Source organism: Octopus bimaculoides, chromosome 2, assembly GCF_046866305.1.
Source record: "Octopus bimaculoides isolate indiv1 chromosome 2, ASM4686630v1, whole genome shotgun sequence".
Classification (NCBI taxonomy): Eukaryota; Metazoa; Mollusca; class Cephalopoda; order Octopoda; family Octopodidae; genus Octopus; species Octopus bimaculoides.
Genome location: NC_142929.1, coordinates 77,769,342 through 77,776,852, shown reverse-complemented (window position 1 = coordinate 77,776,852; position 7,511 = coordinate 77,769,342).

Below are 7,511 nucleotides of genomic sequence, written 5' to 3'. Positions count from 1 at the left end.
CTCGGCATAGAGGAGGAAATAAACATTTTAGAAGCATCTGCTGTGTACAATGAAAACTGGATTGGCCAGGAATTTCAACTCCTGGTACAAGTTGATCCAGCAAATTATGACAAAATTCCACACAGAATCCAATTAACAGAGGATTCAAGTTTCTATGTTGCCGTCGAAGGCAGAAGGCCAGTTTGCTACGTTTGTAGTAGCAAAACTCACCTTCGAAACACATGCCCAGTAGCCCAGGAGCAAAGGCAACAACAACGTCAACAATACCAAGAAAGACAACAACAACAACCACAAGAAAACCAGAAACACAAGAAAAAAACAGCATTACTGCCCACACCGCCATATGCACAACTGGTCAAGCAGCTGTACAACGAAATGGAGAATCGCCAGCAGCCAGCAAGCCAGCCGAACCAAACAACACCACCAGTACCACCAAGAACAGAATCAGCACCATCACCACCACCACCACCAACAACAACAACAACCCCACAAGAAGAAGGGAACACGAAAAAGACTCCCACCCCACCCCCAAAAACCCAAACACCACATCCCAACTGTCACGAAACAGCACCAACACCACCAACAACAAAATCAACCCACACAAAAATAGACCCCAACACCCTTCCCCTCCCACCCTCCGATTCCTCCGACATGTCGTCAGATGAAGATGACACAGAGGATTGGCAAGTGGCCACGGGGGGAAGAAGAAAAAGAGGAAAAAAAAGAACGGAAAAACAAACAAACAAAGCGGGGAGGTTTACCAGCCCCGAAACCAACACATCCACAGAAAACAAAAACACCAACACAAACGCACCAACACAGAACCCCACAACAATGTTGACAGCGATAAACACAAACAATCCAGACCTAATGAAATTCATTAGGTCAAACACTAACATAACAGAAAATGACACGAAAACAAGCAATCACCCACGCACAACACCACCACAACACATCAAAATCATACACGTAACACGTAGCACATACAATACACTGAAATCTCTCTACCCGGATGCAGTAGGGAGATTCCAGAAATATTCCTCTAATAAACTGTACAAAGACCTTCTGAGAGAAGACTGTTAGGCGAAGAACCAAGAACTTTCGGACAGTAAGTAACTCTCTCTCTCTCCTTTCGTGTGTAAAACACAAATTTTGATAGGATCATGCTCAAAATAGGCAGTATAAATGTACGTGGCTTGGGGTCGCCTTGGAAACAAGGGTATCTGTTAAACGACATCAAGTCACAAAATCTGCATGTCATAGCCATCAGCGAGACCAGACTCCACAGCCCGCGGGCCCTCCAGCACATGTTCGGCGGACATTTCAACATTTATTTTTCTCCGTGTCTGCCGAGAATGGGTGGAGGAGGCACCGCGGTGCTTATTCGGAAGAGTTTGGACCTCAAAGTAAAAGCAATTTTCCTAGATCCGGAGGGTAGGTTGGTCGTCTTGGATGTCGACGGCAGCAATGGGTGTGCTTTTCGACTGATAGCAGTTTATGCACCGTCTTTAACAGGCTGGCCAGATTTCTATCGACGTCTAGAGGTTTTCTTGGGAACGTCTCGACCTTTACTTTTAGTGGGGGAATGGAACGCTACCCTGGACACGCATCTAGATTACGCAGGCAGCGATAGCAATAGAAAGGGATGCAAAAGCCTCAAAGACCTGCTCAGACGTTTCCAACTGTCTGACAGGTACCGACTGGACCACCCGAATGTGCCAATGTGGACATGGAGTAACCGCATCGGGTCGTCCAGATCGTACTTAGATAGGGTATTCTGTAGGACAGTGGATAAGGATAGAGTAGGTTGTCCACAATTCCACATAGTCAGCTACACAGACCACAAATTTGTCACTTGTACGCTTGACTTAGATAAGACACATAGACAGGGTCCCGGTTACTGGAAGCTGAACGCGTCGTTCACGGCACGCCAGGCTTACAGGGACCGGATTAGCACTTTAGTTAAGAGAGCATTAACGGGTGCCATCATCAACAACAGATGGTGGTATGCCCTCAAAAAAGCAATCAAGTCAGAATCGGTTAGGTACAGTAAGGCCCTAGCGTTAGACCAAAATAGAATAGAGGGAGACCTAGTTAAGAAATTAGAAGAGGCACTTAGTACTGGCATCGCGTCCAACGTAGTGACGGCGAGGTTGGCCCTCGACCAACACTTCAACGCCAAACACGAAGGATGCGTTGTCAGAGCTAGGATGCGTGCTCTGAGGGACGAGGGAGTTGGAGCGGCCCGAGAGGACCGAGTAGCGGAAGCGCAACGAGGCAACAGAGCCACCATTAGGTCTCTGACAGATGAAGAAGGGTGCGAATTACTCGAGCCTGAAAGGATGTGCGAGGCCTTTCAACAGCACTTTGCCCGACTGTTCGGGACAACTGGTGGGTTAGAACGCAGAGTAGACTTTAGTGCCTACCTGCATGGCCTGCCACGACTCTCAGCAAGAGAGGCGGAGTGTTGTGAAAGACCCATCACAGCCGCGGACGTACGGGATGCGATGGCAGGCTGCAAGGGAGACAAGTCGCCAGGCTTGAATGGTCTGCCCTACGAACTTTATTGTCATATGCCAGATTTGTTTGGAGGCGTCTTGGCAGCTGTCTACTGCAACTGGCAGCAAAACGGGAGCATCCCCGTCTTTGTAAAGCGAGGAGCAGTGGCACTACTAAAGAAAGACCCAAACAAGGGGAACGTCATAGATAATTTTCAGCCCATCACTCTGCTCAACGCAGATTTGAAAATTTTGGCCAAAGTGTTAGCCGAGAGGTTGGCGCTTGTCATCGAGAAACTAGTCGACAGGGCGCAGACGTGCGCCATGCCGGGTAGGAGTATCCATGACAATCTCCATCTGATCCGCTACATCATGGACAGGGTAGTTAAGGAACCTGGCATGGGTGGGGCGCTGATCAATTTGGATCAATCAAAAGCTTTCGATAGGGTAGACCATCACTACTTGGAAGCCGTCCTCATAGCGGCTGGTTTCGGTCCCGTCTTCCGCGGTTGGATCGCTGCCTTATACAGCAGCATCCGCTCGGTAGTTCGCGTAAACGGTCATCTATCCAGACCCTTCGGCATCATGCGTTCGGTTCGTCAAGGATGACCCCTCTCGGCCCTTCTGTATGTATTGACTCTTGAGCCTCTACTGCGGAAGCTGGCGACGCTGAGGGGCATCCCACGAGAGCTGGGATGTGGGACAAGCGTGTCTGCATACGCGGACGACGTCACCGTCATAGTGTCAAGCCAAAAGCACATCGAGCTGGTCGGCGAGAGACTAAAAGAATACGAAGCGGTAACGGGAGCAAAAATTAACCGGGATAAGTCAGTGGGCTTGCGGCTCGGCACCTGGAGAAGCAAGCCCATGCCGTCTAACAGCGTCTCCACCAAACTGGAACGCATACTCTTCCGCTTCTTGTGGAAGGGAAGCATTCCGATGGTTAGGCGATCCATTTGCTGTCAACAGTCGCTAAATGGAGGGCTGGGTATGCCGTGGTTGATGATGCGCAGTCATGCGCTGAGACTGCGACATCTCCGGCGCTTCATAGACGACGGTGAACAGGTGTGGTCGCCGTTTGTGCGGCGCGCTTTCCCGCAGCTCGTCTCCTTAGCCGAACTGCAGTCGTGGATTAAACAGAGACCTAGGCTCGGCGAATGGCACCGCGAGTGTCGCGTTGCTCTCAAGCAACTCTGCCGTCCGGGACCAATCTTGTGCAACTTTGATTCCACAAAAGCGTTCTATAGAGGATTAGTGGAGGGGAGGTGCGACGACGATCTCGGGCAGAATCTGGGCGTCGACGAGGAACACCTGACCCGCTTGTTCAGGACAACTTTCGGGCCGGGACCTATGGACAACCACCAGAGATCCCTGGCCTGGCAGTGCTATCGAGAAGCATTACCCGTTCGGGATAAGCTTTACAGGCACGGTTCGAGACACACCGGACCGAGCTGCCCGAGATGCGGTCAGAGCGACGAAACCGTTCTGCATGCACTCGTGCAGTGTCCAAAGATTTCCGACCTGTGGGCTTATGCCGAACGGCTGCTGTCACGTGTGGGACGAGTCCACCTGTCAGCCGAGTCTATTGTATAAATTGTTCCACCACCGTCCCTCAACAGGGAAGGCAAGGCAGTGTTCATCATACTGGTGGCCATGGGGAAAGAATGTGTGTGGTGGACCCGAGCGAAAGGATTAGAGACGAAAACTTACCTCTCTGGCCAATCGCTCATCAACTTTTTCAAGTATCACTTGAAAAGGAAGGTGAGAATAGAGAGACAGTTTTTGTCTCGTGAAAGTTTCATTAAAAGGTGGGTGAATGTAGCAAAGATGGTGCGTGCGAGTGACGATACCTTTTTGAGCATGATCCTATAAACCGAGAAAAAAAAAAACAAAAAAAAAAGAGAGAGAGAGAGAGAGCACTTCGCTCTCATGTGTCTATTCCCTGCTGAGGTTACCATGGTCTTTTCCGTAGGCTTTTCTCTCCATGGATAAACCTAATGTTACCCCATTTTAAACAATTGACATTTTCTGTGATATACGATACCCACCTTTTTTTTTGTTTGTTTGCCCCTACCGATCCCTTTTGATCGGATTTGTTATTAAAAAAATTTTTTTATTTATTTTATTTTTTTATTTTTGTTTTTTAAAGAAAAGCTCTACAGTTGTATTTGTCCCCTCTGTGTGCAGCCCTGTGTGGCTAATAAAAGAAAGTTATCTATCTATCTATCTATCTATCTATCTATCTATCTATCTATCTATCTACCTACCTAACCTACCTACATAACTATCTATCTATCTATCTATCTATCTATCTATCTATCTATCTATCTATCTATCTATCTATGTACATACGTATGTATGTATGTACGTACGTACGTACGTACGTACCTATGTATGTATGTATGTATGTATGTATGCATGAATTTACATGCGTGTGTTTCCTATATATGCAATTGAAGAAGTATTAAATTACAATAGCTATCTATCATATACAATGTGCGTACACTGTCGATAGGCCAGTTACTGTAGTATTTTTCCTGAGGTAATATCTCTCACAGATGGGCTGTGCTAGGAACACAATAAATATCAGAGAAGAAAATTTGTCTCAGCAGCCGCCAGAGGCATTACATTTCCCTCTGATATTTTGTGAGTTTTTAACACAGCCGTCCTTAACAGATATTATATCAGGACAAATATTGCAGTATTTATTGATTATAATACATAGACAACTATTTAAATTCAATACTGCCTTAATTGCGTATACCGGATTTTTTATTCAGAGGGAGGGTTATTCGCAACATCACGGGATGTTTTGTTCCTTTTTTTCCTGTATCAGAGACGATGAATTCTCATTCAAGAATAAGGTAGACTGTGAGTACACACCATTGAAAAGACCCATAAATGCTGAAATGCATCTGGTATTCTGGTTGGTCGCTTTGGGATGAATTTTCATTTCCCTCTGGTATTTATTTTGTTTTTAACACAGTACGTCCAAAAGAGATGTTATCTCAAGACAAATAGCGCAGTAAATGGCCTATCGACAGTGTGTGTATGTTAAATATGATATATGGATCTCTCTCTCTCTCTCTCTCTCTCTCCACACACGCGCACACGCACACACACATATGTACACATGTATACATACATACATACATACATACATACATACATACATATATACATCATTTCTTTGCCTTTTGGCTAAGATGAAAATATATATATATATGTTGTGTGTGTGTGTGTTTGTGTACGTATATATATATATATATATATATATATATATATAACGTATTCCACAAACATGTATGTATGTACACACACACACACACTCTCACACACACGCACATGCATACGCACACACACAGAGAACATACCAAACAGTGTTTTATAACTGGCCTCCCAGCACAATTATCGGACACTGTCCACATGGCATAACGAGTTATGCCACGTGGGCAGTGTCTGATGATTGTGCTGGAACACCAGACGTGTTATAAAACACTATTTGGCATGTTCTCAGCACATGAAACTAATAGCAGCACATAAAACATATATTGTGTTTATTGAATAATATTTATCTCTCGCCAGATGGAATACATTTTTTGTTGGTCGTACCATCACGGAACAGTACACTATATAATAATAGGAGCACTACGTCGGTTACGACGACGTGGGTCCCAGCTGATACGATCAACGGAACTGCTTTGCTCGTGAAATTAACGTGCAAGTGGCTGAGCACTCCACAGATACGTGTATCCTTAACGTAATTCTCAGGGAGATTCAGCGTGACACAAAGTGTGACAAGGTACTACTCATTTTTACCAGCTGAGTGGACTGGAGCAACGTGAAATAAAGTGTCTTGCTCAAGGACAGAGCGCATCGCCGGGAAACTATATATATATACACGATGGACTCTCCCGTCGAAGACGATGCATGAGCTTCAACTTTTGCTGAACGACCTGCACAAATGATTTGTTTATAATGATCGAATGTATGTGCTGTACATTAGCTCACTCTCTCCACAAAATAAACGTTGTTTGAACAGGTGCACAGTGTATCACGCATCAGGTGTGTCGAAGTGATTGTAGAGCAATGAGTGAGGAAGTGTTTTGCTCAAGAACACAACGCACCACCCGGTCTAGGAATTGAAATCACGATCGCTAGATCGTGAGTGCAACATCCTAACCACTAACCACTACACACACACACACACACACACACACACACACACACACACACACACACACACACACACACAGAGAATGGTCCAAAAGTCATCAAGTTGTCTGGATATTTAATATGCTTTTGTCTATTAAATCTTTTTATAGTTCTTTTAGATATTCTGTAAAGGAGGCTTTGGAAATTAATCACAGAAAAATACACGACTGCACAAGGAACACAAATAGTGGACTTTTTCTTTCAAAACCAAGGATCAATAATTCAAACTCAACGAGCATATCGTTGCCATTATGTTGTGAGAGATTCTCTAAGTAAACCTATAATTAGGAATTTGATTCGCAGTTTTGAGAGTAAAAGTTCAGTAACAGAAAGTGTCGAAGAAAATCGGAGCACATAAACTCCTAGTCGGTCACGATAGGTTGGAATCTTTCGGACGTCACTCCAACGAATTCTTAAGTGAATCAACCAGTTTCCATACAAAGTACAATTAGTAAAACAACTGAAGCCACATGATTACGACCAGAGACTGCAATATGCAGTCAAAATTCAAGAATTACCGAGCGAAGATCCTGAATTTATCCACAAACTGATAATGTCGCATGAAGCACATTTTCATTTGAATGGCTTTTTTAATAGACAAAATTGCAGAATTTGGGGTTTTAAAAATCCTATCAATATCGCTCTATGACTGAAAAATTTCTTACATCCATTACTTTACAGTAGCGTTCAATTTAGGGGTTTATGTAACTTTCAATCTCAAAGTTAGAGCCTAGACCCTCCAAGATCTTCTATATTAGATTTTTAGCCTCTTCCAGTGCCGCATACTTCAATTTTCTA